Below are 27,802 nucleotides of genomic sequence, written 5' to 3' on the forward strand. Positions count from 1 at the left end.
CCCAAGGGCCGCCTCCCCTTCTTTGTTTCATATTGAGGAGAAGAAAGAGGCAGAAAAGGAGGTTCAGAGAGAAGATTCTCAAGCCATGAACAGACTTGTAAGGGTTTTCCTCTCCCCAAACCAGGCAGGCCCGGAGAAAGGGGGGGCTGCCGGCGCAGCCGCCCGGCCCTCAGCAGTCACTGCGCGGGCGTCTGGAGGGTCACCCGCTCGCGGGCGCGGGGCAGGCTCGGCGAGGGCGTTTCCCACGCGAGCTCGCGGCCTCGCTCGGCCCCCGCTCCCGCGCGTCACCCCCGTCGCCCCGCAGCGGGGGCTGCGGGCGAGAAGAGCGCCTGCGGGCGGGGCGCGGGGCCGGAGCCCGCCTCGCACTCAGGCTCCGGGGGGCGCGGGCGACGCCGTCGCGGGTCGGCCCCAGGCCTGCGGGGTTGCCTCCCCGCCTCCCCGCCTGGCCGGAGGGATTCAAACGCCCGCCTCCCTGCGCGCCCCAGGCCGCGGGTTAACCCTCGGTGTCTGCGCCGCTCGTCCTCCGTTCCCTGGGCACAAGTGTCCACGACCTCGCCTGCCAGGGGCTGGGTGCCTCTGGACCGCCCACCCTGCTCGGGCCAAAGCAGGCCCTTTGCAAGTGGAGTCAGGCTGGCGGCCCAACGCCACCCGCCGCACAGCAGGCGGAGCCCGCGCGGGGTGCGAGCCGTGGGGGCGGGGCCGCGGGGCCGGCGGGGGGCGGCGCGCACCCGGCGCGTCTGCTCTGCGGCCGCCCCGGTACCGGCGCCTTTCTCACACCTCGCAGCTGCGCGGAGCAGACGGCGGTGCCCCGGCCGGGGCAGGGGCGGGGTCGCCGGCCCTCCCCACCTTCCCCCGGCGCGGGCAAGGGCGCGCGGAGAGAGGAGGTGCCGGCGGGCCCCGCCCCGGGAGGTCATCCCCGCGCAGACCCGCCCCAGGAGGTCAGCGGGGCACAGGCCCCGGCCCAGGAGGTCAGCGGCGCACAGGCCCCGGCCCAGGAGGTCATCCCCGCGCAGGCCCCGCCCCAGGAGGTCATCCCCGCGCAGGCCCCGCCCCAGGAGGTCATCCCCGAGCAGGCCCCGCCCCAGGAGGTCATCCCCGCGCAGGCCCCGCCCCAGGAGGTCATCCCGTGCAGGCCCCGCCCCAGGAGGTCATCCCCGTGCAGGCCCCGCCCCAGGAGGTCATCCCCGCGCAGACCCGCCCCAGGAGGTCATCCCGTGCAGGCCCCGCCCCAGGAGGTCATCCCCGTGCAGGCCCCGCCCCAGGAGGTCATCCCGCGCAGACCCGCCCCAGGAGGTCATCCCGCGCAGACCCGCCCCAGGAGGTCATCCCGCGCAGACCCGCCCCAGGAGGTCATCCCGCGCAGACCCGCCCCAGGAGGTCAGCGGCGCGGAGGCCCCGGCCCAGGAGGTCATCCCCGCGCAGACCCGCCCCAGGAGGTCATCCCCCCCCCTCCCCCCCCGCGCAGGCCCCGGCCCAGGAGGTCATCGCCCGCGCTGAGGCGGCGGGGGCTCCAGGAGCTGCGGGCTTTGCCTTCGCGGAGAACCCTGGGCCCCGCGCGTGAGCTGACCCCCAAGCCTCCCGGGCAGCCTCTTTACCGCGCCCCACTTGCTAGGGGAGCCCGCGGGGCTGCGCCAAAGGGGCTGCGCTGCAGAGGCTGCTCAAGGCCCTGCATCTCCGCCTGCCCGTCGGATCTGGATTCAGCTTTTTGGATGAGACACGGCCCATCCAGGCTTGGATTTGGTTAAACACTAAGTTTATTGGCAGCAACACCTTGATGTGACTTCATCAGATTTTACCCCCTAGGCTGAAAATTTACTAGAAAGTAGACCTTTGGGAGGATTTGAAGAGAGGGGAGGATTCTCTTGCAGAGGCGCCACCACCAGTAAGTCCTCAGTTTAGGGAAATGCAGTGATAACCCTCCTATCTGGAGGCTTCGCTGGAGCCCCCGCCCGTGTTCCATCCAAGGAGGCTTCGCCTCTTCCTAGCTGTGTGGACAAGTTACACGGCTGTGTTAGCTTCCTCGCCTCCATTCCTAGCTGTAAAGTGGGGATATTAATAATACCTGCCTCTTAGAAGCATACTCGGGACAGTGCCTTGTATTCATTAAATGCTCAGTTATAAGACTAACACTTTAGCAACTAGTATCTGCAGGTCAACTTGCAAATCACAAAGCTCTTTTACATGACGAACAGCTCTGGAAATTCTAGTTTTGACCTCCAACATACAGTTGAAGAAACAGGCTCAGAGAGATTAAGGGCTTAGTCTTTTGGCACAGCTTTGAGTGGTGGGGATGGGACTCAAACCCAGGATTTTTGATTCCAAATTTGCATTGCCTGGAAAGGTCTCAGGCTTTGGATATGGTCGGATTTAGGGTTGAACACTGGTCCTGGATGAAAGGACCAGTGCACCTCAGTTTCCTCACGTGTAAAATGGGGATGCTGCCCTGTGTAATGATCATCCTCATTACACAGTCACATGAGTCCTGCTTGCCTGATTGACTTTGCGGTTACTGCTTTTGGTGTCTGGACTTAACCTGTTTTGTCCTCAAAATGATAGCAGAAACCTTGAAGACTGGCGAACAAAAGAAAAATTCCAGCCTCAGCCTTCATCTTTTTTTATTTTATTTAATTTATCTTTACTGTTGAAAGTATTACAGGTGTCCCATTTCCCCCCCATTGACCCCCTCCATTTTGCGCCCACCCCCTCCCCAGGCCTTCACCCCATTATTGACTGTGTTCATGGGCTATCATATATGCATATAACTTCTTTGGTTAATCTCTTCCCACCCTCCACCCTCCTTCCCTCTTTCCTCTGAAATATGATCATCTGTTCCGTGTGTCAGTGTCTCTGGATCTATTTAATTCGTCAGATTCTTTTGTTCATTAGCTTCTTCTTAAAGAAGACCCTTCAACATTTCCTGTAGTGCTGGTCTGGTGGTGATGAACTCCTTTAGCTTTTTCTTATCTGTGAAGCTCTTTATCTGACCTTCAGTTCTAAATGACAGCTTTGCTGGGTAGAGTAATCTTGGTTGTAGTTCCACGGTTTTTCATCACTTTGAATATTTCTTGCCACTCCCTTCTGGCCTGCAAAGTTTCTGTTGAGAAATCAGCTGACAGTAGTATGGGTGCTCCCTTGTAGGTAACTAACTGCTTTTCTCTTGCAGTTTTTAAGATTCTCTCTTTGTCTTTAACCTCTGGCATTTTAATTCTGATGTGTCTTGCTGTGGGCCTCTCGGGGTTGGTCTTGTTTGGGACCTTCTGTGCTTCCTGGACTTGTAAGTCTATTTCTTTCCCCAGGTAGGGGAAGTTTTCTGTAATTATTTTTTCAAATAGGTTTTCAATTTCTTGCCCTCTTTCTTCCCCTTCTGGCACCCCAATAATGCGAATGTTGGGCCTCTTGAAGTTGTCCCAGAGGCTCCTTATGCTATCTTCATATTTCTGGATTCCTTTTTCTTTCTGCTCTTCTGGTTGGGTGTTTTCTGGTTTCTCATGTCCCCAATTGCTGATTTGATTCTCAGTGTCCTCTACTCTACTGTTGAGTGCCTGTAAATTATTCTTCATTTCAGTTCCTGTAGCCTTCATTTCAAATTGGTACTTTATTGTTATCAATTTTCTCAGTTGTTTTCATAATAATATGCTTGAACATCCTTTTACCCAAATTCTGAACTCTGTATCTGTTAGCTTGCTTGGATCTGTTTCATTTAGTTCCTCTTCTAGAGATTTCTTCTATTCTTTCCTTTGTGACATGTTTCTTTCCCTCCACACTTTGTCTGCTTCCAGGTGTTTGTTTCTATGTATTAGGTAGAGCTGCTATGTCTCCTGGAATTTGTAGAGTGCCTTTGTGTAGTAGGTTTCTTGTAGGGTCCAGTGGCTCAGCCTCCCCAGTCACCTGAGCTGGGCCTTCTAGGTGCTCCCCTGTGTGGGCTGTGTGCTCTGAGCAGTTGTAGTTGAGCCTTGGTTGCTGTTGGCGTCACTGGGAGGAATTGACCCTCTGACCAATCAGCTGTGAGGACCAACTGCAACTACAGCCAAAGAGCTGCTGTGCTGGCGACACCCCTTTGGAGCAGGATTTACTTCAGTAGATCTCTGGTATTCAGCGAGTACGCCCCTTGAGTGTGTCACTTGTGGATGTGGTAGGGTTGTAACCCAGTGTGGTTGAGTCTGACCACCAGGTGCACTGTCTCTGGGGCCTCCTGGGAGGTGCCAAGTTAGTACCTGCCTGTGCCTTGCCCAGGGCCACCCAGCATGAGCTATACAGCAAACCATAGTTGACTGCTACTTGTGCTGGGCTTGGAGGTGTCCAGGAGAGGCCAAGACATGAACCAATGTGGCTGCCGCTAGTGCCAGGCCTGGGGCCGCTTATCAAGCCATATAGGGCACGCTGCTGCTTGTTTGAGAGGTTTTAGGAAAGTCTTAAGCATGAGGCTTGAGAGGCCACTTGCACAGAAAAGCCCCTGGAAATGGCCTGGATGAGCTGCAGGTGGGGAGGGGCGGGGCCTCCGGGAATCACCAGGGCAGAGCCAAAGGTGAGTCAGGTGCTGGAGATTTAAATATGGCGCCTGCCTGCCGGCTGTGTGCGGGGAGGGCTCGCCACAGGAGCCATGGCCTCCACCAGCTCTTCTGCCTGGGAGAAAGGCAGAAGAGCCCCAATTTCAGGCAGGTTAGTTCCTCCCCAAGTGTCCCAGGTCCTTTCAAGCTTCTGCTGGGTGCTGGGCTCAGAGGGAGTGCATCTGAGTGAGTCCATGCGCGGGCCCTTTAAGAGGAGCTGCTGGGGCTCCCGCAGCTTCCCTGACCCTCATGGACAGTCCCCGCTGGTTTCACAGCCTGGAGTTGTGGGGACGTCTCTTCCTGGCCCTGGAGTCCTGGGCTGGAGGGCCTGGTGGGGGGCTGGGACCCCTCACTCCTCTGGGAAACTTCCACTGCCGAGATGTCCCTCCCGTGGCCCCTGGGTGTGGGCCCCGCGGCCGTGGCCTTCACAATTCTGCCCCGATCTGCCTGTGTCTCCGCCCCTCCTACCGGTCTTTATGCTCCTTCAGGTCCCTGGTTGTAGGGCTTCTGTTCATCTAGATTTCAGGAGGCTCTGAGTGATGGTGGTTCTGTATCTTAGTTGCCATTTTGATGTGGTTGCGGGGGGCAGCGGGCACCGCTGTTACCTGCGCTGTCATCTTGCTGTCTCTGCCTAGAATGCTTATTTTCATGGATCCTCTTGCAGAAATGGCTGTGGCTGAGTAGAGGCCCTTGTAAAAAAGCTAACCAGGGTTGTGAGGTTAGGTGACAGGCTTGATATTTCTGAATGTTCAGATGGTAGTTTCTGTTGGGAAGGAGCATTAAAATAACCAGACAGCCTTCTAAAATTTGATTTCTTCAACTGCCAAATTCAAAAACAAGATGGCTTAGGTTATATGTACAGCTTTACAAATTGGAATGTGCTCTTTTAGAGCTCAGATTTTTAGCTTTGTGGAGAAAAACCACCCTGTAAAACTCACAGGAGGAAATCACTGCAATTTGGATGGTCTGTTATTAGTGGAACTAGATGTTAGGATTATTTTATGGTGCACTCCTTTAAGTTAGAAGAGAAGTTTGCTGTAGAACTGTTCAATGCACTTCACTGCCATCGTGTCCACAGTTTCCTGTTACAGCATCTTCTCCTGTGGTGTATTTAATCTCATGGCATTTTGTATGGTATAATTTCATTATTAGGTATTTTTGACATTTATGGGTTCATGGTTTTACAGGTAAAGGGTTTGGGGATAGGGTTTTAGGGTTAGGGTTGTGTTACTTCTTTCATTGGCAAATTAGTTTACTGATGACACTGGGACCTGGAAAACACTTGTTGCTTGAATGACTGAAGTATTACAGAAATCTGGCTATTTCCTCTTTTCAGTAAGCTCTGAGGGTGGGTAAATTGGCTTGACTTTCAGTAAAAGCAAGTGGGGTGAGCCTGCAAGTGCCTGTGGGCAGTGATTCTACACTCGACTAGGTGTCCATTGGGGAAGATGCTCAGAGAAAGTAGCTGCCTGGACAGCATGGGGTGGGTGGTGGGGTGGGGCTTGTGCCCAGAGATCTGTTAGCTACTCCACACTCCTGGTAAAATACCCTTCACTAACCTCTCAGGTACAGCTTTGTCCAAAATGCTTGGGTGTCCAATTCCATTCTACATCTTCCGGTACTGCTCCCTCAGCTAAGACAACTTCCAGTATCCCCCACATTTAGTAACAGCAGAACCCACAGTCAAGGGAAATGCATGTCTCCATCATGCCAGAGTCTTGCCATTTATGGGGCGTGGCATTCTGAGGATTTGACCTTGCATGGTGGGGTAAGGGATCAGTGAAGAAGAAGGGCTTAGACAGGGTTCGTTTACTGTGTCAGGACTATGGATATCCCTGGGGAATTCTGTGGTCCCTTTCTGTGGAAGGAGGTAAGCTTGGGTGCTCTAGATGAGCAACTTTTCTAAGAGGCTCATAACTGTCCATGGGACAGTCCACAATCTCTGTCCACTCTAGCAAATGCTGGGAAAATTGCAGGTTTCCAGCCTGACCCATTGTTCCTCAGGGCCATTTGGGACAGACGGAGGAGAGAGACAACTGTATTCCTGTTTTTTTGTCCAGGATTCTGCGTGTGCTCGCTCCTCTGTTCCATCTTGGCTCATTTCTGCCGTGGTCTGGACTGTGAAGAATGTTAGAAGTTGTCTTCACATCTACAGTGGAGATGGCCGTTGTCCCTTCATCATCGGACAAATGAGAGCACTAGGTAAGGTGAAGCATTTGAGGAGCTTAAAATAGATATTGTATCTCAGTGACTTTCTCACCAGGTATGGACTCTCATTTTATCTTATTATTTTTATTTTTTGCTCCTCACCTGAGCCTACAACTGAGGTCTGTGCCCTTTCTCGGAATTGAGCTAGGGAAGCTCCCATCCTTGGAAAGACTCAGGAACTGCTGAGTCAGACCATCTAGGGCAAGGGTTCTCATTTAATTTTATTTAATTTTTCTGCATGCTTCTTTATTCCTCACCGAAGGATATTTTCTTCATTGCTTTTCCTGGAACTTGGAAGGGAGGGAGGGAGGGAGGGGGATAGAGGGAGGGAGGGGGAGGGGAGAGAGGGAGAGGGAGCGATAGGGAGACACATCTATGTCAGAGACACATCAACTGGTTCCCTCCTGCATGTGCCTCTTCAACAGCTTTATTTACATTTATTTCCCAATCCTCCTCTTGCGATATTTACCCAGCGTTACTTACAGTCAAGACCCAGTAACCAAACTATGTTTATTCATGTTCCTGTTGAATGAGACTTGACTCATTCCTGCCTTTTGGTTATGGTTAGGCGTGCTGTCAAGTTCTTGGTTAGGCATTTCTAAGTGGACTTCTTGAACAAGTCACTCAAACAACTTTATACTATTTTATATTTTCACAGTCAATGCTTAACAGTTCCCATTTTTCTATGTCATTGTTACCACTGGCTATTTTTTTTCCTTAGTGGCTCGTCTGGTGTCTGTGAAGGTGATGCACTATGGTGATTCTGTATCTTTTATGAAGAGGGTATTATGCAGGCTCAATTTTAAAATTTGGTGTTCAGCCCGGCCGGGCATAGCTCAGCGGTTGAGTGTCGACCTAGGATCCAGGCGATCGGGGTTCGATTCCTGGTCAGGGCACATGCCCAGGTTGCGGGCCCAATCCCAAGTTGGGGGCATGCAGGAGGCAGCCGATCAATGACTCTCTCATCATTGATGTTTCCATCTCTCTCTCCCTCTCCTTTCCTCTCTCTGAAATCAATAAAGATATAAAATTTTTTTTTAAATAATAAAATTTGGTGTTCTTTCATTTATTTGATATTGCAGGTTCTTTGTTATGGCTAATGGAGTGTTAATGAAGGTGTTATGTGCAGCTGTTTCTTGGGATTTCACAGATTCTTTAGAGGTTCTTCAGATAGCTACTTTTGATGATCTGACATTTTTATTGTGAAAGATAATAAACCTTCTCTATTGCTTTTGCTTTGCTTTGGTTTTGGAAGACATTGGTATATCGATCACAGCAGACTGCTGCACCTCCTGACGAAGGTGAGTCAGCATAACCTCATTTCACTGTACTTCATTTGCTGTAATGCCATATAGTTTACACTGCAGCTTTTGGCTTCAGCTTTGTCTTCTCTTTGTGTTAGGGTTTGGCCTCGGGCTATGGTTCAGGCTCAGCCTCTGCCTTGGCCTAGGCCTCGGGCTGGGGCAGGGGCAGGGGCAGGGGCAGGGGCAGGGGCAGGGGCAGGAGCTTGGGCCCGGGCTAGGGTCAGGGGTGAGTGTTGAGTGGTGAGGGGCTAGGAGCAAGAGGTTGGGGCAAAGGGCAAGGCGCAAAGTGTTAGGGTGGATTAGGACTAGGAGTGGGGCTTGGGTGAGGGCTAAGGGCTGGGGCTGGGGCTGAGGCTGGGGCTAAGGGCTGGGACTGGGACTGGGGCTGGGGCTGGGGTTAAGGGCTGGGGTTGGGGCTGGGGCTAAGGGCTGGGGTTGGGGCTGGCGCTAAGGGCTGGGGCTGGGGATGAGGCTGGGGCTGGGGCTGGGGCTGGGGCTAAGGGCTGGGGTTGGGGCTGGCGCTAAGGGCTGGGGCTGGGGATGAGGCTGGGGCTGGGGCTAAGGCCTGGGACTGGGGCTGGGGCTGGGGCTAAGGGCTGGGGTTGGGGCTGGCGCTAAGGGCTGGGGCTGGGGCTAAGGCCTGGGGCTAAGGGCTGGGGCTGGGGTGAGGGCTAGGGCTAGGGCTAGGGTTTGGGTTGGTTTTAAGGCTCAAGCTAGAGTTAGGGTTAGATTTATGGCTAGGGTTGGAGTTAGGGCTAGGATTAAGGCTAGTGTTAGGGTTAGGTTTAGGGCTTGGGCTAGGTTTAGGGCTAGGGTTAGGTTTAGGGCTAGGGCTAGGATTGGGTTTGGGTTAGGGATAGAGTTCGAGTTACAGCTAGGGCTATGATTAGGGTTAGGGCGAAGATTAGGGTTAGGGTTAAGGCTAGGGCTAGGGCTGGGTTTAGGTTTCGGGTTAGGCTTAGGGCAAGGTTTAGGGTTAGGTTTATAGCTAGGGTTAAGGCTAGGGCTGGGGCTTGGGTTAGGGTTAGGGTTCAGAATACCGTTAGGGCTATAGCTAGGGTTAGGGTTAAGGCTAGAGCTAGGGTTAGGATAAGTGTTTAGGTCTAGGATAAGTGTTAGGGCTAGGGTTAGGGTTAGGGTAAGGGGTAGGGTTAGGGTTAAGGTGAGGGCTAGGGCTAGGTGTAGGGTTAGGGCTAGGTGTAGGGCTAAGTGTTTAGGTCTAGGATAAGTGTTGGGGCTAGGGTTAGGGCTAGGGCTGGGGTTAGGGGTAAAGTTAGGGGTAGGGTTAGGGTTAGGTTTATGGTTAGGGCTAAGGCTAGGGCTGGGGCTAGGGTTAGGTTTAGGGCCAGGGGTAAGGTTAGATTTAGGGCTACTGTTTACGCTAGGGATAGGATTAGGGTTAGTGTGAGGGTTAAAGTTTGGTTTAGGTTTTCTGTTAGGGTTCTGTGTTGGGGTCAGTTAGCTGCTGATGCTTGCTGTAATAGCTGCCTATTGGCATTTCTTTCTATTCATGAGATTGGCCTGCTAGGACAAACTGTCTTTGTGGAGGGCCTCTAATGCAGGCTAATGCCAGATGCTTTTTGTGAGTGGCCTTGAGTACCCTGCTTGGAGCTATCAGCAACCCACAGCTTGCGGTCCCCTCTGTTGGGGCTGAGTGTGTTCGGACAGGACTGAGATGCACACCAAAGTCTGCTTTTGCAAGACCAGGGTCCAGAAGCAGATCAGGCAAAGACTCAAAGCACTCTGAGCTCTGCCTCTGCCTACAGGCTGATTAATCTGATTCCCTTAATGAGCCTCATGCTGTAGAAACTCCAGGAGGATAGGGCAAGAGGTTTTCTTGCAGGGTGGGGCAATGGCTTCCTTCTCAGGCAAAAGCTGCTGGGAAGGCAAATTTCTGCCTCCATGGATTGGGGGAATGACTCGGCCCAGGAATCCAGAGGCCTGCCCTTTGAGCTCCATCTCCAGGACCCACAGCCCTAGGCTCTCCTCACATAGCTCCAGGCCACTCTGCCCTCCCTCTGCTGGAGCCCAAGGTGAGTGGCTGCACATGAAACTTTGTGGGTTGGCTCTTTAAGAGGGGGCCTGTATTTCCAGGCATTCTCTCCCTGGCAGATAGAAACCCAGATGCTTTTCACAGCCAGATGTCATGTGGACCCCTGTCTCAGCTCTGGTGCTCGGGGCTGGGGAGCCCCGCCAGGGGTTTAGGCCCCAGAGCCCTCAGTGGGAACCCCCCACAACTGAGATCTCCCTCCAGACCTTCAGCTGCTGCCTGTGGGAGTCCAGCCAGCCCTCTCTTGCCTCTGCAGTTCCTACAGGTCTCTATGCGATCTCCTCTTTTCCTCCTTGGTTATGGGGGTGCTGTCCAGCTCGTCTTCCTTTGCAGTCAGTTATTCAGGGTGGTGTTTCTATAGTTTAGTTGTCATTCCAGTTTGGTCCAGTGAGAGTGGCTGGGTAGCTTCCACTCAGTCCTCCACCACCTTTAATCTGCCCAGGTTAGTGTTCTCATGTCTCTTATTTGTCAAACTAAAATATGCACATGAAACAAAATAGGACAGTGAGGAAAGAGCAGAAAATGAAAGGAAGCCGCTGCCAGCCCTGCACTCCCCACTGCAGTGCCCCTGAGGACCTGCCAGCTCCTGCCCTGCAGCAGAGGGTGGAGGTTCTGAGACCCGCCTCCCCCCACTCTCACCCCACGGTAGAGATATCATTATCTTGGTTTATTTCCTAGGGGTCATTGCCGTCATCAGTCCCTTTAAAGAATGTGCACTGCGATAGGTGTATCTGTATTGCCCTCAGTACAATAGCATGGTGAGACCTCCCGCCTCTTCAGGAAGGTGCCTGGGCTATGACTTCAGCCCCTCCCCCACATTTCTGAGTCTTCTGTGGTTACAGACATGCTTTCTTATTGTCTTCCTTTTCTTCTTCCAGCGCCTGCTTTTTTTCCACATCTTTTAGTCTTTCTACTGTTTGAAGCATCCCCGTTGAAGACTTGCTGCTTGCAGCCCTCCTCCCTGTCCCCATCCCAGGGGTGTGTCCCCGAGCCAGGGGTGAGGCCGTCCTCCCGACAGCCCCTGCAGTAGCTTCCCTGGGTCGGCCCCAGGGTGTTCCTAGTCACAGGTCTCGCCCTCTCTTTCCCGACACATGTCTTATCTTTGAGACTGTCTTCAGCTAATTTTCAGTAAAGGGTGAGTGAAAAATAAGTTTCCTGATAAATTGTTCTTAGTCTGTCTTTAATCTGCCCTCACATTGGATTAATGTTTTGACAGGGACAGAATTCAGAGTTTAAAGTACTTTTCCCACTAGAAACCTGAAGGCCTCGTATCAGCGTGGCAGCCAGGGCCCTCGATAAGTCGCAAGTCGCTCGGACATTTCCTTCTCTGCAGGTCACCTGCGATTCCTTTCTTGGAGCTTTTCAAAAGATTAAAGTTATGCAAGTAAAACTGGTTACTAACATTACATCATTGGCAGGTACTGTTCATCTTAATTTGGTATCTGTATACTCAGTTGTGCGCTTCGCCTTCTTTGCTTGTATTTATGTATTTTAATATGATTTTTTGATCTCACAGAAAAGAAGGAAGAGAAAGGGAGGGAGATAGAGAAACATCATTGATGAGAGAAAGTCATTGATGGGCTACTTCCTGCACACCCCCTACTGGGGACTGAACCCAAAACCCAGGCATGTTGCCCTGACCAGGCATGGAACTGTGACCACCTTGTTCATAGGTTGATGCTCAACCACTGACTCACCCCCTCATGGGCTGTTACCGTATATTTTGAGCCCTTTACCCAATTCTCCCTCCCCCGTCCCCTTCTCCCAGTAACCACTATTCTGGGATCTGGATCTATGAGTTGGATTGTTTCTGTCAGTTCATTGGTTACTATTTTTGTTTTATTTCCCATGCATCGTTAATGGCTAAGGCTGAAAAGGTGGGTTTTGTTTTGATTTTTAAGTTCAGGGTAAGAGACCTTTTAATTCACCTTGGTGCTAAGCCTTTGAGTTAAAGTAAGACATCAGGGTCTCCTTTAAGGCCTGGGTTATTTTTTTTTTTTGGTTTTTTTTTTTAACATATCTTTATTGATTTCAGAGAGAGGAAAGGAGACGGAGAGAGAAACGTCAATGATGAGAGAGTCATTGATCGAGCCCACAACCCAGGCATGTGCCCTGACCAGGAATCGAACCCCAATAGCCTGGATCCTAGGTCGACGCTCAACCGCTGAGCCACGCCTGGCCGGGCAAGGCCTGGGTATTTTTTGGTCATCTTACTGGATAATCTCTGAAAATTTCTTCCCTCCGTGTTCTCAGGTCTCTCACTTGAGCACAGATGTTATGTAGATGTTGGAAATCCTGGACCAATCTTCCAAAAATGGTTTCCTTTGTATCTTAGGTCTTCTTTTCTTTGTTATTGTACATGCTTTTGACTGTGTTTCTTAAATTCTGTCTTCGACGTGTTACCTATTGTGGATTTTCTTGGAATACAAATAATTTGGGCTACAAATTCATGCTTTTAAAGATACTCTAAGTATAAAACATTCTAAAAGTGTATATCACCTTTGTTCTTACTTAAACAATGCAAGACAAAACTCATTCCAACACTAAAAATAGACAGTTCTCACATGATTTTAAAGAAAGTAGTTCAAATGATTGTAGGTTCTTTCACAGAGAAATACATGTATGTTTTCCGTTTGGATTGAGTTTTCATCCTGGACTTAACACGCATTTACTATTGTGTAGAATGCACATTTCTTCTGGACACTTGTGTCATATAAAGGTCTGTCATTGAGGAGCATGTTACAACTTTTATTTTTTATTTTTTAAATTTTATTATTGTTTAAAATATTACAGATGTCCCTTTTTCTCCCCAATGACCCGTTCCACCCTGTTCCTTCCCCCTCCCCAGTCCCTCTCCCCATTATCCGTGTCCTTGGGTTGTGCATATATGCATATAAATTCTTTGGTTACTCTCTCCCCCTCCACCCACCCACCCTCCTCCATCCATCTGACATTCATCAGTCTCATCTATGCTTCCAAGTCATTGAATCTATTCTGTTCATCTGTTTATTAAGTTCTTTAGATTCCACATATAAGCGAGATGATGTGATATTTGTCTTTCTCTGCCTGGCTTATTTCACTCAGCATAATATTCTCCAGGTCCATCCATACTGTCCCAAAGGGTACAAGATCCTTCCTCTTTAAAGCTGCATAGTATCCATGGTGTAAATGTCACATAGCTTTTTTATCCACTCATCTCCTGATGGGCACTTGGGCTGTTTCCAGATCTTAGCTATTGTAAACTGTGCTGCTATGAACATAGGGGTACATATATCCTTTCTGATGAATGTTTCAGGATTCTTAGGATACATTCCTAGGAGTGGAATCACTGGGTCAAACGGCAGCTCCATTTCTAATTTTTTGAGGAACCTCCACACTGTTTTCCATAGTGGCTGCCCCAGTCTGCATTCCCACCAGCAGTGCACAGGGTTCCCCTTTCTCCATACCCTCCCCAGCACATGTTGTTTGTTGATTTGTTGATGGAGCCATTCTGGCAGGTGTGAAGTGACACCTCATTGTGGTTTTAATTTGCATCTCTGATGATTAGCGACGTCGAGCATTTTCTCATGTGTCTCTTGGCCATCGGTCTGTCCTCTTTTGAGAAGTGTCTATTCAGGCCCTTTGCCCATTTCTTAATTGGGTTGTTTGTCTTTCTCTTGCTGAGTAATATGAGTTCTTTGAACACTTTGGAAATTAGCCCCTTATCAGATGCATCCTTGGCAAATATGTTTTCCCAGACTGTGGGGTTCCTTTGTATTTTGAGGCTGTTTTCTTTGGCTGTGCAGAAGCTTTTTAGTTTGATGTAGTCCCATATGTTTATTTTTTCTTTTGTTTCTCTTGCCCTAGGAGATGTAGCAGTGAAAAGTCCACTACGTGGGATGTCTGTGACTTTATTGCCTATGTTTTCTTCCAGGATTTTTATGGTTTGGTGACTTACATTTAAGTCTTTTATCCATTTTGAGTTTATTTTTGTGTATGGTGAAAGTTGGTGGTCGAGTTTCATTCTTTTGCATGTATCTGTCCAGTTTTCCCAGCACCACTTATTGAAGAGACTGTCTTTACTCCATTGGATGCTCTTGCCTCCTTTGTCAAATATTAACTGACCATAATGGCGTGGGTCTATTTCTGGGGTCTCTGTTCTGTTCCATTGATCTATATGCCTGTTGTTGTAACAATACCAGGCTGTTTTGATTACAATGGCTTTGTAATACAGTTTGAAGTCTGGTAATGTGATCCCTCCCACTCTGTTCTTTTTTCTCAAGATGGCTGCAGCTATTCGGGCTCTTCTTTGGTTCCATATAAATTTTCAAAATGTTTGTTCTAGGTCTGTGAAATATGCTGTTGGTATTTTCATAGGAATTGCATTAAATTTATAAATTGCTTTGGGTAGTATGGACATTTTAATGATATGAATTCTTCCAATCCATGAGCATGGTATCTTCTTCCACCTGTTTAAATCTCCCTCTATTTCTTTTTTCAGTGTCATGCAGTTTTCCGAATACAGGTCTTTTACATCCTTGGTTAAGTTTATTCCTAGGTATCTTATTTTTTTAGTTGCGATGGTAAATGGTATTGCTTTTTAGTTTCTCTCTCTGAAAGTTCATTGTTGGTGTATAAGAATGCCATTGATTTCTGGATGTTGATTTTGTATCCATCTACCTTGCCAAATTCGTTTATCAAATCTAGTAGTACTTTGATGGAGTCTTTAGGGTTTTCTATGTACAGTATCATGTCATCTGCAAATAATGACAATTTTACTTCCTCCTTTCCAATTTGGATGCCTTTTATGTTTTCTTCCTGTCTGATGGCTGTGGCGAGGACTTCCAGTACTATGTTGAATAAGAGGGTGAAAGTGGACATCCCTGTCTTCTTCCTGTTCTTAGGGGAAGTGGTTTTAGTTTTCACCCATTGAGTATGATGTTGACTGTAGGTCTGTCATTTATGGCCTTTATTATGTTGAGGTATGATCCCTCTATTCCCACTTTGCTGAGAGTTTTCATCAGAAATGGGTGCTGGATTTTGTTGAATGCTTTTTCTGCGTCTAATTGATATGATCATATGATTTTTGTCCTTCATTTTGTTTATGTGATGTATCACATTTATTGATTTGCAGATGTTGTACCAGCCTTGCATCCCTGGAATAAATCTCATTGGTCATCGTGTATGATCTTTTTAATGTATTGCTGGGTTCGGTTTGCTAGTATTTTAGTGAGGATTTTAGCATCTATGATCATCAGGGATATTGGCCTGTAATTTTCTTTCTTTGTAGTGTCTTTATCTGGTTTTGGGATTAGGGTGATGCTAGCCTCATAAAGAGAGTTTGGGAGTTTTCCCTCCTCTTGAATTTTCTGGAATAGTTTGAATAGAATAGCTGTTAATTCTTCTTTGAATGTTTGGTAAATCTCGCTTGTAAATCCATCTGGTCCAGGACTTTTGTTTGCTTGGAGTTTTTTGATTACTGCTTCAATTTCATTAGTTGTTATCGGCTTATTCAAGTTTTCTGCCTCTTCTTGATTCAGCTTTGGAAGGTTGTATGCTTCTAGGAATTTGTCCATTTCCCCCATGTTGTCCAATTTGTTGGCATATAGTTGCTCATAATATTTTCTTACAGTCCTTTATATTTCTGTTGGATCAGTTGTTATATCGCCTCTTTCATTTCTGATTTTATTATCTTGGGTCCTCTCTCTTTGTTTCTTAGTGAGTCTGGCTAAAGGTGCATCAATCTTATTTACCTTTTCAAAGAACCAGCTCTTGGTTTCATTGATTTTTTGTATTGTTTTTTTAGTCTCTATGTCATTAATCTCTGCTCTGATTTTTATTATTTCCTTCGTTCTACTTCCTCAGGGCTTTTCTTGCTGTTCTCGTTCTAGTTTTTTTAGTTGTTGTGTTAGATGGTTCATTAGATCTTTTTCTTGTTTCTTGAGATAGGCCTGTAATGCTATGAATTTTCCTCTCAGGACTGCTTTCGCCGTGTCCCATAGGTTTTGGGTTGTTGTCTGTTCATTTTTGTTGTTTTCCATGAAGTGTTTGATTTCTTCCTTGATGTCATTGGAAACCCATTCATTGTTTAATAACATGCTATTTAGCCTCCATGTGTTTGAATATTTTTGAGTTTTTTTATAGTGGTTGATTTCTAGTTTCATGGCATTGTGATCTGAGAAGATGCTTGATATGATTTCAATCTTCTTGAATTTGTAGAGACTGCCCTGTGCCCTAACATGTGGGCTATTTTTGAGAATGTTCCATGTGCACTTGAGAAGAATGTGTATTCTGCTGCTTTGGGATGAAATGTTCTGTAAATGTCAATTAAATCCATTAGGTCTAGTGATTCATTTAAGGTCTGCGTTTCCCTGTTGATTTTTTGTCTTGACGATCTGTCCAATGCTGACAGTGGGGTGTTAAAGTCCCCCACTATGATTGTGTTGCTGCCAATGTCCCCTTTGAAGTCCTCCAAGAATTTTTTTTATATATTTAGGTTCTCCTGTATTGGGTGCATAAATGTTCATAAGGGTTATTTCCTCCTGTTGGATTGATCCCTTTAGTAATATGTAGTGACCATCTTTGTCTCTTGTTATGGTCTTTATTTTGAAGTCTGTTTAGTCAGAAATAATAATTGCAGCTCCAGCTTTCTTTTCCTTTCCATTTGCAGGGAATATTTTACTCCATCCCTTCACTTTTAGCCTGTGTGATTCTTTTGCTCTCAGGTGGGTCTCTTGTAGACAGCATATATTTGGGTCCTGTTTTCTTATTCATTCAGCTACCCTTTGTCTTTTGATTGGACCATTTATTCAATTTACAGTTAAGGTTACTATTGATATCAACTTATTTAATGCCATTTTCCCCCTTTATGCTGATGTACCTTTCTCTCACTATTTCTTCTTTTTCTTAGAGCAGTCCTTTTAGCATTTCTTGCAATGCTGGTTTGGTGGTACTGAACTCCTTTAGCCTTTTTTTTTTTGTCTGGGAAGCTTTTTATTTCACCTTCAAATTTAAATGATAGCCTTGCTGGATAAAGCAGTCTTGGTTGCATGTTCTTGCTTTTCATTACTTGCAGAACTTCATGCCACTCCCTTCTGGCCTGAAGAGTCTCTGTTGAGAAATCTGTTGTCAGCCTTGTGGGGGTTCCCTTGTAGGTCACTGCTTGTCTCTCTCTTGCAGCCCTTAATATTTTCTCTTTGTCCTTGACATTTGCCATTTTAATTATGATGTGTCTTGGAGTGCGACTCTTTGGGTCCCTCTTGTTTGGAACCCTCTGTGCTTCCTGAACTTGTGTGGCTTTCTCCTTCACCAGCCTAGGGAAGTTTTCTATCATTATTTCATCCACCAAATTCTCTATCCCTTGCTCTCTTTCCTCTCCCTCTGGCACTCCTATAATGCAAATGTTGTCTCACTTCATGTTGTCCCAAAGTTCCCTCATGCTTTTTAAGTGTTTTTTCTTTTTGGTGCTCCGTGTGATTTTTTGTACCTTGTCTTCTAAGTCACTTATTCTATCCTCTGCTTCATTGAGCCTGCTTTTAATTCCTTCCAGTGCATACTTCATATTAGATACAGCATTCTTTATCTCTGTCTGAGTTTTGTTTATGGTATGTATCTCTTTTTTCATGTTTTCACTAAGGTCCTCGATCTTATCATCTAGAGTCTTCCTAAGTTCCTTGAACATCTTCATCATCCATACTCTGAACTCCGTATCTGATAACTTGCTGAACTCCATTTCATCAAAGTCTTTTTCTGGCGATGTTCCTTTTCTTTAATTTGGGGGTTGTTTCTTTGTCTCCCCATTTTGGTAGGTCTTAGTGTTTGTATCTATATATTAGATATATTTGCTGTCCCCCAGTCTTGTGGGATGGCATTTTATCTTGTGGGTGCTGTGGGGCCCAGAGGTGTGTTTTCCTTACACCTCTGAATTCTTTGCTCCTGGCATGTCCCTCTTGTGGGTGCCCCTTTTTTGGTTTCTTTATGTTCTCCTGTTGTGGGTGGGTCTAGATTGTTGTAGATCAGTCCTTGGGAGGACCCTCCTCTCAGGTTGGCTAACTGTGTCTCAGCCCCAACCTCGACATGTAAGCTGTTGTACAGGTGCTGGCAAGGCAGGACAAATACACAACTAAAGTCCCAGGAAACAAGAGGTATCTTACAAAATATCTTGACAGTCACAATGAAAACAACCCATGTGAAAACAGAACTGGGAGAGTGAAGGGAGAACACACACACACACACACACACACAAGTATGCATAAAACAAAAAAAAGAGGGAAACAAAAGTAATGCTTAGAGAGAGAGATGTATATTGTTGTTAATACTGGTAAAAATTTAGAAAATAATAATAAACTAAAATGTGAAAAATAGAGAAGCTACTGGGAGATAACAGAAGCAGAGAAAAGATTCTGAAAGAAGGTCCTGCAAAAAATTAAGGGCGAGAATAGGAATAGGATAATAGTTGAAAATGAGAAAACAAAAATACAATAAAGAGAATAAGAGAAACTAACAATCGGACAGGAAGACAGAAGGGAGCATAATGAAAGAATGAAAGAAAAGTAGAAAAAGAAAAAAGAAAAAGAAGAAAAAAGTTGTGCCAATTGATCGAGAGGAGAGAGAGAGATAAAGCCCAGGCAGGCAGGGAGTCCGGTAAGAGATTTGGGGGAAACTATACAGGGAAGCAGTAAACTTGGTTATAATGATAGAGTCCCAGTCCTTAAGCAGGGATATCAAGAAAGTCTTGATATTAGAAGCAAGGATAAAACAAAACAAAGCAAATAACCAAAACAAAACCAAAAAAAAAAAAGCTAAGCAAGACAAAATTCTTTTATAAAAAAAGAGGAAAAAAAAATTAGTTAAAAAAATGTTTAAAAAAAAGATTATTATAAAATTTAAAAAAGAAGAAAAAACAAATTTTCTCCCCTTTCTCTCCTTCCTAAGGAAAAAATGAAAAAATAAACCCACAAAGAAAAACCAAACAAAAAAAACCCCAAAACCAAAAAAACCCAAAACCAAATGAAACAAAAAAAAACAGAAAAAAAGACAGTCAATCAGGTGAGTTTCTTCTGGGCAACTTACGTTGTCTGAGGCTCACTGTTTTGTGGGCTGATTTCTGTTCTCCTGGGAGGTGCTTGTGTATCACTCACTGTGAGGAGCCATCTGGGTTTGGCTCTGGTGTCCTTAGGTAGACGGTTGATCTGAGGCTCTTTGTGGGCCACCTCCTCTTGTCAGCTATTTTGCAACCTTGTAGTGGCCTAGTCTTGCTCCAGAGTCTTCTGTAGAGTCTTTAGGGTACAGGGTGGCTAGTGTAGCTCAGGGTATCACTCCCCTTAGAGGTGTCGCTGTTGGGCGCTCACTCTGTGGGCGTTAGTCTCTGCTCCACAGCCAGCTCCTCAGTCCCTACCCTGTCCTCTGATTCCAGTTCCCCAGGCTCTGTCCTGCTGCAGCTTCAGATTGACTTCAGCCTGTTGCCTTTTCTGTCTGGGCCATTTCAACAGCCTGGGCTCAGTGGGTTCCATTAAAAACACATTCTGGTGGGCCCTTTGTCAGCCCAGCCCCCAGCAGTTCCTCCAGTTCCCAAACAACAGTCCCTGAGAGTCTTATTCTTGCAAAGTCCTCCTGTGAGCTGCTTTCCCTTCCCCCTCAGGACTGTGCCCTGCCAGTGCGTCTGGGGCTTCAGTGAGCGGGACCCACTCCTTTCCTGTTGGGGGCGGTGCTCCCCGGTGCAGGAGAGGCAGGTAGGCTCTGGCTCAGCTCTGGTTGGCTGGTTGCACCAGGCCCAGCCCTCAGACAGTCCACTGTGCAGACCCCAATGGCAGCCTCCACTGGTCTGTTGGGTGCAGTGCACGCGGGGAAGGTGGGAGCCACTTCTGCAATCAAACTCGCAAATGCAGAAAGCAACACACAGGCATAGAGTCTGCCCTGGCACCCCGCGGGAGGGGACCCAAAGTCAGCTCCACACAGCTCTCCACACTGCTGGTCTGAGCAAAGATGGAGCGGCTTCACAGGCCACCACGGGGGCCCCTCAGGGCCGGTCACAGATCCCAGCCTCTCAGCACCAGGAGCTCAGGGCGGGAGGACACCCTCAGGGCTGGTCGCAGAACCCAGCCTCCCGGCACTGAGAGCGCTGGGCGGGAGGGCTCCTTCCCTCCCTACACCTCGCAGATTCAGCGCTTTCTGGGGCTCAACACAATGCCCCACAGGGAGGCAGAGGGTCCCCGTGTGCGTGTGCTCAGCACAGTCCTCTGATCCCTTACCACTTGGGTGCCACAGGCCTTGGGACAGCCTTCCCTATGGTCAGCACCCCGAGCACCAGAAGCTGGTTGCAGCTGCCCCTAGAGGCTTTGTTTCCTAGGAAGGCACCATGCCCTCTGGGACTCACCGCTCCCCTGGGTCCCTCTGCCCTGTGCGCGGGGCACTCCTTCCCCTCTCTTCGCTCGGGGTGTGGGGTCCCCTCTTTTGGATGCCGTCCACACTCCCGAGGGGAGGGAGCTTTGTAGTCTCCAGGCCTCGGGGCTCAGAGCCCAGCACAAGCTTCAGGGGGACTCCCCCTTCCTACAGCCCCCTCTCTTACCAGGCTCTATGATGTCTCTTCAGTGCTCCCCATTGGCACTCCGTCCACTCAGGTAGGTTTCTCTGGATTTTTCAAGCTGGTTACGTAGGATTTTAGGAGGAAATCAAGTCCGTGGCTGGGAGCAGGTGCGCTGTTGCTTCTCACAGGGCCGCCAGCTTCCCTCTTACAACTTTTATTTTTTGAATAACATCTCATTTGGTAGTTTGGCTGTGCTTAAATCTTTGCCCAAATCCCACTTCCTATGAATTAATTTCTCAATGCTCCCTCCAGGTATCCACAAGGACCTGCTGCCTGTAACCCTAAACCTACGCTGTTACAATACTGACTTGCTCTTCTCATTACAAAGGCATTACTTGAATGTCATGTCTTTAAAATACAAGCATTATTTTGATGATTTTTCAATTTTTCAAGAAATACACGAGAAGTCCTTTGCAGAGTGCTGCTCTTTTCTATGAAGTTTTATAATGTAATGGACATTCATGATGCTGCCTGTTACTCCATGGATTACACATGTTTCCGTTTTAATCACAATTGCACTCTAAAAGTGATGTTTCACATACATAGAGTGTGCACCTCCCAACAGTGTACAGAAAGATTATACCTCTTTAGGCAAGACAAAGCGATAGGAAACAGCGAAACCTCTATCTTTCACAGTCTTTCTTATGATCTTCTGAAAATGTAAGGATTTCTGTGCTGACATGAAGTAATTCATGTGCTACCACTTTGGAACCTATTGTACATTTGATAACACACAGTTAATTTCAGTGGAATATCCCCCATTTCCCGGTTACTTTTGTCCTCTACAGGCATTAGCTGTGAGAGTGTGTTGAACACATGTTGCCCAGTGTGGTTTTCTGATTACAAGTGATTTGGCATAGAAATTCTGTTTTTCCAGATTCTCTAAGGAAATAACATTGAAGGCTGCACTTTACGCTTGCGAGAGGTTAAACAATGCAACACAAAACTTATTCCACCAGTGAAAATACACTTTTCTCAAAAGACTTTGAAGGAGCAAGCACCAATGTAGTGGCTGAGTGCTCTTTCAGAGAGACACACATGCATTTCATCCTTCTGGAGTGAGTTTTCTGCCTGGAATTCATATGAGTTTTGTACTGTGCAGAATGTAGCTACCTGCTCGGGGGTTGTGTCATAGAAGCACCTTTCCTGCAGGAGCTTATTGCAACATTCATTGTTTGGCTAAGTTCTCTAGGGGTGGTTTTGGAAGGTCTTTCAACTTTGGCCAAATCCCACTTCACACGAATTCATTTCACAGTGCTCTTTCCACAAGAAAATATACAGTTTTTAAAAAAGTCTTGTAAGGGGTATGTACCAATGTAGTGACTAAGTGTTCTTCCAAAGAGAAATATATGCATTTCATCCCTTTGCAGTGAGTTTCCATCCTGGAATTAACACACATTTTGTATTGTGTAGAATGTTGATATCTTTTAGAGGTTTGTGTCATATAACAGCCTCTCAACTAAGAGCATGTTGCAATATTCATTATTTGGGTAACTTTTTGGCGGTAATTTTGGGAATCCTTACATTGTTGCCCAAATCCTGCTAGGTACGAATTAATTTCACAGCGCTCATTCCAAGTGTCCGAAAAGAGCTGCTGCTTGAAATACTAAAAATACACTGTTCCAATACTGGTTTGCTCATTTCATTCCCTTGGCATTGGTTTCCTGTCACATCTCATAAAATACAAGGAATATTATGAGAATTTTTCAATATCTGAGTACATACACAAGGGGAGTCTTTCTAAGAGTGCTCTTCTCCTCTGTGATAAGGTAATGGTCTTTAAGAAAGTTGCCTGTTTCCCAGTGCTTCGCTCACTTTGTAGCAGTTTCATTTTTAAACACGATAATGCTCTAAAACCGGTGTTTCACATATGTAAAGTGTGTAACCCTCCAGCCCTGAATAGCAACGTTATACCTCTTTTATGCAGCTTAAAGCGAATTGAAACACTGAAACCTTATTGTTCTTCATAGCCTTTTTTATGATCTTGTGCAAATGTCAGGATTCATTGATGACATGAATTTAATTCCTACTTCAGCACTGTGGAACTGATTGAAATGAACATTTCTTCATACGCAGTTGAGTTTTACTGCACAATGACCTTGTTTTCTGGTTAGTTTTATCTAAATGCTTTAGGTGTAAGAGCGTGTTTGAACGAGACTTACCTAATGTGGGTTTTCATGGATTACAACTAATTTGTGCTACAAATCCATTTTTCAAGAACTCTAAGTAAACAACATTGAAGGCTGTACATCTCCGTTGGGAGAGGTTAAACAGTGCAAGGCAGAACTCATTCCATCAGTCAATATACACTTTATTTATAAGAATTTGAAGGGGTATGTACCAATGTAGTGACTGAGTGTTGTTTCAAGGAGAAATACATCCCGGCTGGGCGTGGCTCAGCAGCTGAGCGTCGACCTAGGATCCAGACGATTGGGGTTCAATTCCCAGTCAGGGCGGTTGCCGGGGTTGCGGGCTCGACCCCCAGTCAGGGGTGTGCAGGAGGCACCCATTCAGTGGCTCTCTCGTCATTGATGTTTCTAGCTCTCTCTCTCTCTTTCCTTCCTCTCTCTGAAATCAATAAAGATATATTTTTTTTTAAAAAGAGAGAAATACATGCATTTCTTCCCTTTGCATTGAGTTTCCATCCTGGAATTAACACGCATTTTCTATTGTGTAGAATATTGATATGTTCTGGAGGATTGTGTCATATAACAGCCTGTCATCTAGGAGCCTGTTGCAACATTCATAATTTGAATAACTTCTATGTTGGTTGTTTTGGGTGTGCTTACAAATTTGCCCATTTCCCACCTCATACGAATTAATTGCACAGCACTCATTTCAAGTGTTCACAAAGAGCTGCTGCTTGAAATCTTGAACATACACTGTGCCAATACTGGTTTCCTCTTTTCATTACCTAGGCATTGGTTTTCTGTTTTGTCTTGTAAAATACAAGCATTATATGGAAGATCATTCAATCTTTGAGTAAATGCACAGGGGATGTCCTTTGCAGAGTGCTCCTCTCCTCTGTGATGTGTTATAAGGTGATGTCTCTTTCTCCATGCTTCACACACTTGAAGCAGTTTCAGTTTTAATCATGATGATGCTCTAAAAAACGGTGTTTCACATATGTAGAGTGTGTTACTCTCCAGCCCTGAATAGAAACGTTATATCTCTTTTCAGCAACTCAAAGTAAATTAAAACACTGACATCTCATTGTTCTTCACAGTCTTTCTTATGAGCTTTTGCACGGGTACAGATTTCATCAATCTTACCCTTGCACAGGGTCTGGCTGACTTTGAAGTGTGTGTCTCTATTATACTGTTTAGAGCAGTTTCTTTGGTGGGGAGGCAATAAGATGTGTGGAGGGGAGGGTAACAGAGAAGAGTGGGGACCATCTTCCCTCTCCCACACCACACACCTATCAGAGTATTTTGTTGCTTTATTTCAGTTACTCAGTCTTGGTGCACATTAAAATTTTCACATTAATTGAAATAACCCATTTCACAGATTGGGAACCACAGATTCATGCCTTTCTAGGAACTTGGCATATGATAGAGTATGTTGTTATTATTCTATGTTTCCTTTCTTTCTTACTAGTCAACTTTCAAGAGTAAGGAGTGGCTTTTACATATTTCTAATTCTGATGACTAAGGGCACTGCTCTGCCCAGAGCAGGCACTTAAAAACATATTTGTGGTTTTTATAGTCATTGAACTGTAATTGATAACTTGAGATTTCCTGATCAAGTAGGTTTTGTATACTGTATTAATTGTTTTTAGTTCAAATTGTGTGATCTATTCCTAGTATCTATTTTGTCTCTTTCAATAACTTTTGTCTCAAAGGGGAAAATGCAGATCTGTGGGTGAGTGGTCTGGTAGCTAAAGATCTGAACATCTTAAAATGTTAGATCCAGGAGCTACTTCCCAGACAATTGATGAGTTAAAAAGAGAGAGAGAAAGAGACTGAAATTGACACACAGAGAGACACAGGGAGAAAGACAGAGAAAACTGGGTCTCGTTCTAGACCCTTGCCAGGTCTGTGGCTTTAAGTTCTGTGCTTCTATTTCTCATGTGCAAAACAGGGCTAATAACGCAGCAGTACAGGCTTGTTGTAAGATAAAATTAAGCAACAAATGAATATATACTAAGAATTAGATAAAAATGCTATTAAATGTCAAATATTGGTAGAAAGTAAATCGAATACCAGGTTCAGGTGTGTTTGATTTTATTGATAATAAATAAAAGCACTAAATATATATTTTTAGAATTTACAGTAACTTAACTTACAGATTTTAAAGATCACAGTCACTGCATTAGGTAAAGCAGGATATATGTATAATTTATTGTCAGAGGTAGAAGGCAGCTTGGATCAATAAGGATATTGTTATCTACTGTGTAGGGCAACAGATAAAATGAGTGTGTACTAAGAGCCATGGTTTTCTCTACAGTCAGTGGTGTGCCAGTTCAGTTCAGCAAATAATTAGCGCTGGTGCTTCCCAAGGAACCGTGCTGGACACTGAGGAGGAAGCAAAGACCACGGGCGTCAGCCGGAGGGAGACGCGACTCCTCCCCGGGCCACTAGGCGGCGCAGCGGGGGAAGCGTCGGGATGTAGAAAGGGTCGGACACAGGGGACCCCGGTGGAGCTCAGAACAGTTTCTTTTCCTTCCTGCGTTTCTCCTTCCCTACCCTCCTCTACCCCCCTTTTTTCTTTTTCTTGTTTCTTTTATTTCTTTCTTTCTTTTATTTTTGAAAGGAACTATCTCGGGTCTGTTCCCACACGCGCCAGGTCGCCTGTCCGCGGCCTGTACAACCTCCCCCTCCCTGCTCTTCCTTCCTCACATTTTTGATGAGCTCGCCTCTGCCACCAGCACCGCATCTGGAATGGTGTCTATTGTGCGGGTGGTAACACGAAGGAAAGTTGCTTTTGTTCTAATTATGAGAACGGTTTCATTGGGGGTGCGGGCGGGAGGGAAGAATGAAGGAAAAGGGATCTGGGACAGACGCCCAGCGAGGGTGCTCCGAGGAGAGGTACTAAGGGTCCTGCAAAGAGGCGGCAGATGATATTCAGGCAGGGTTTTTGCTAAAACAAAACATCATTTCAAATGAGGCTGCGTCCTGAGCGAGAGCAGCGCCGCACAGCAGACGGGGCGCCCGAGAGCCGCGGGCGGGCGGCTCAGGCTCACACTCCGGCTGCGACTCGGGGGCCTCCGCCCCCCTTCCGGCCCTGTTCTTCTGCCGCCTTTGTTTCCCGGGAATGTTCTGGCTGTAGCACAAGTTCGGCACTGCCCGGGACGGTGCCATTTAGGTGTGACACGCGGCCGAGCCGGACCGGAAGCAGCGCCCAGTGGGGACCGTAGGGAGAGGAGGAAGGAGGAAGGCGGGAGACGGGGCGCGGGGGTGGCGGCAGCGCTTCGGGGGCCTCTGCGGCCGGGGTGGCCTCTCTGCGGCCGGGGTGGCCTCTCTCCGGCCGGGGTGGCCTCTGCGGCCGGGGTGCCCTCTCTCCGGCCGGGGTGCCCTCTCTGCGGCCGGGGTGGCCTCTCTGCGGCCGGGGTGCCCTTTCTCCGGCCGGGGTGGCCTCTGCGGACGGGTGCCCTCTCTGCGGCCGGGGTGCCCTCTCTCCGGCCGGGGTGCCCTCTCTGCGGCCGGGGTGCCCTCTCTGCGGCCGGGGTGGTCTGGCGGCGGCTCGTTCGGGCGGCGGGCCGTCGCTGCAGCCGCCAGGGCAGGAGAAGACGCCGCCTCTGCGGGCGGACGTGCGAAGCAGGGGGCGGGGCGGCTGTGCGCGGAGCCGGCGCGTGTGTGGCGTCGGGGGAGGGACCTCGAGCTTGTCCCTCGTGTGCTCCTCGGTGATTATCTCCCGTCAGGCTCTGGAGACAGCGGGCTTTCCCTTCTTGAGTTTCTCCGCCCTTGTCTGTGTCCGTAGCCTGCAGGGAGCGAGAGCATTTTAGTGCGACCCCTGGGCCGAGGCGGGTGTGGGGCGGGCGAAGCCGCGGGACGAGAGTGCGGAGGGGCCCGCGCGGGAGGTGGAGCCTGGGGCGCGGGAACCAGAGGAGGACGGTGCAGGGCGAACAGGGCCCGGGCGGGAGGAGGGCGGTGCGGCGGCGACCAGGGCCCGGGCGGGAGGAGGGCGGTGCAGGGCGAACAGGGCCCGGGCGGGAGGAGGGCGGTGCGGCGGCGACCAGGGCCCGGGCGGGAGGAGGGCGGTGCGGCGGCGACCAGGGCCCGGGCGCGAGGAGGACGCTGCAGGGCGAGCAGGGGCCGGGCGGGAGGAGGGCGGTGCGGCGGCGAACAGGGCCCGGGCGGGAGGAGGGCGGTGCGGCGGCGAACAGGGGCCGGGCGGGAGGAGGGCGGTGCGGCGGCCAACATGGCCCGGGCGGGAGGAGGACGGTGCAGGGCGAACAGGGCCCGGGCGGGAGGAGGGCGGAGCGGCGGCGAACAGGGGCCGGGTACTGGGCCCGACGCCGCGCGCGCGCGTCACACGTGGTAGCTCAGCGTCCAGTCCCACGAGGCGGGTTTTCCTCACCGCCCTCGTTCTGTAAACGGGACCGAGGCTCTCGCAGGCTGTAGACCCTCTGGCGGAAAGACAATGACGTGCAGAGCCGGGACCTGCGGTCGCGTGGGCTCATCTCAGAGCAGCTCCGAGCACCCAGGGGTGGGCCCGCCAGACGTGGAGAGTGAGGACGGAGCGTGGCCGCGGGGCCTCAGCGGGCTGCGGCGGTGCACGGCGCTGACCACAGGGGTGAGGCCGGAGCGGCCGGAGGCGGGTGTCCGGCGGAGCTGCAGCGGGGCCGGGGCCTCGCCGTGAGCGCGGAGCCGGGGAGGGCGCCGCCCCCGAGCCTGAGACGGGCTGCTCGGCGCAGGAGGCCGAGGACGGGGCGGCTTATTCAGGGTCCCGGGGTAGAAACGCGCGTTGTGTCCTCGGCCCAGCGCAGTCAGGTGTAGGGAGCTCTTTCCTCTTTTTTTTTTTAACCCTCACCCAAGGATATGTTTTTCTTGTTTTTCTTTTCTTTTTTAGTGAGAGGAAAGGAGAGAAAGACAAATCTACACATCAAGGAGAAACGTCCACTCGCGGCCTCGTCGGCGCCGCGATCGGGACTTGAGCCGGCGGCCCGCGCGGCCCGACCGGCGCCCCC

General features: G+C 48.5%; 1 long non-coding RNA gene across 1 annotated transcript; it reads left to right on the forward strand.

The window, feature by feature from the left end:
• On the forward strand, positions 1-27,802 carry LOC148092651 (uncharacterized). The gene is made up of 3 exons (XR_015714906.1): positions 1-97; positions 6,608-6,749; positions 27,685-27,802. It is a non-coding gene; the product is annotated as an uncharacterized LOC148092651 (long non-coding RNA).

Source organism: Miniopterus natalensis, chromosome 8 (assembly GCF_054644295.1).
Source record: "Miniopterus natalensis isolate mMinNat1 chromosome 8, mMinNat1.hap1, whole genome shotgun sequence".
Lineage (NCBI taxonomy): Eukaryota > Metazoa > Chordata > Mammalia > Chiroptera > Miniopteridae > Miniopterus > Miniopterus natalensis.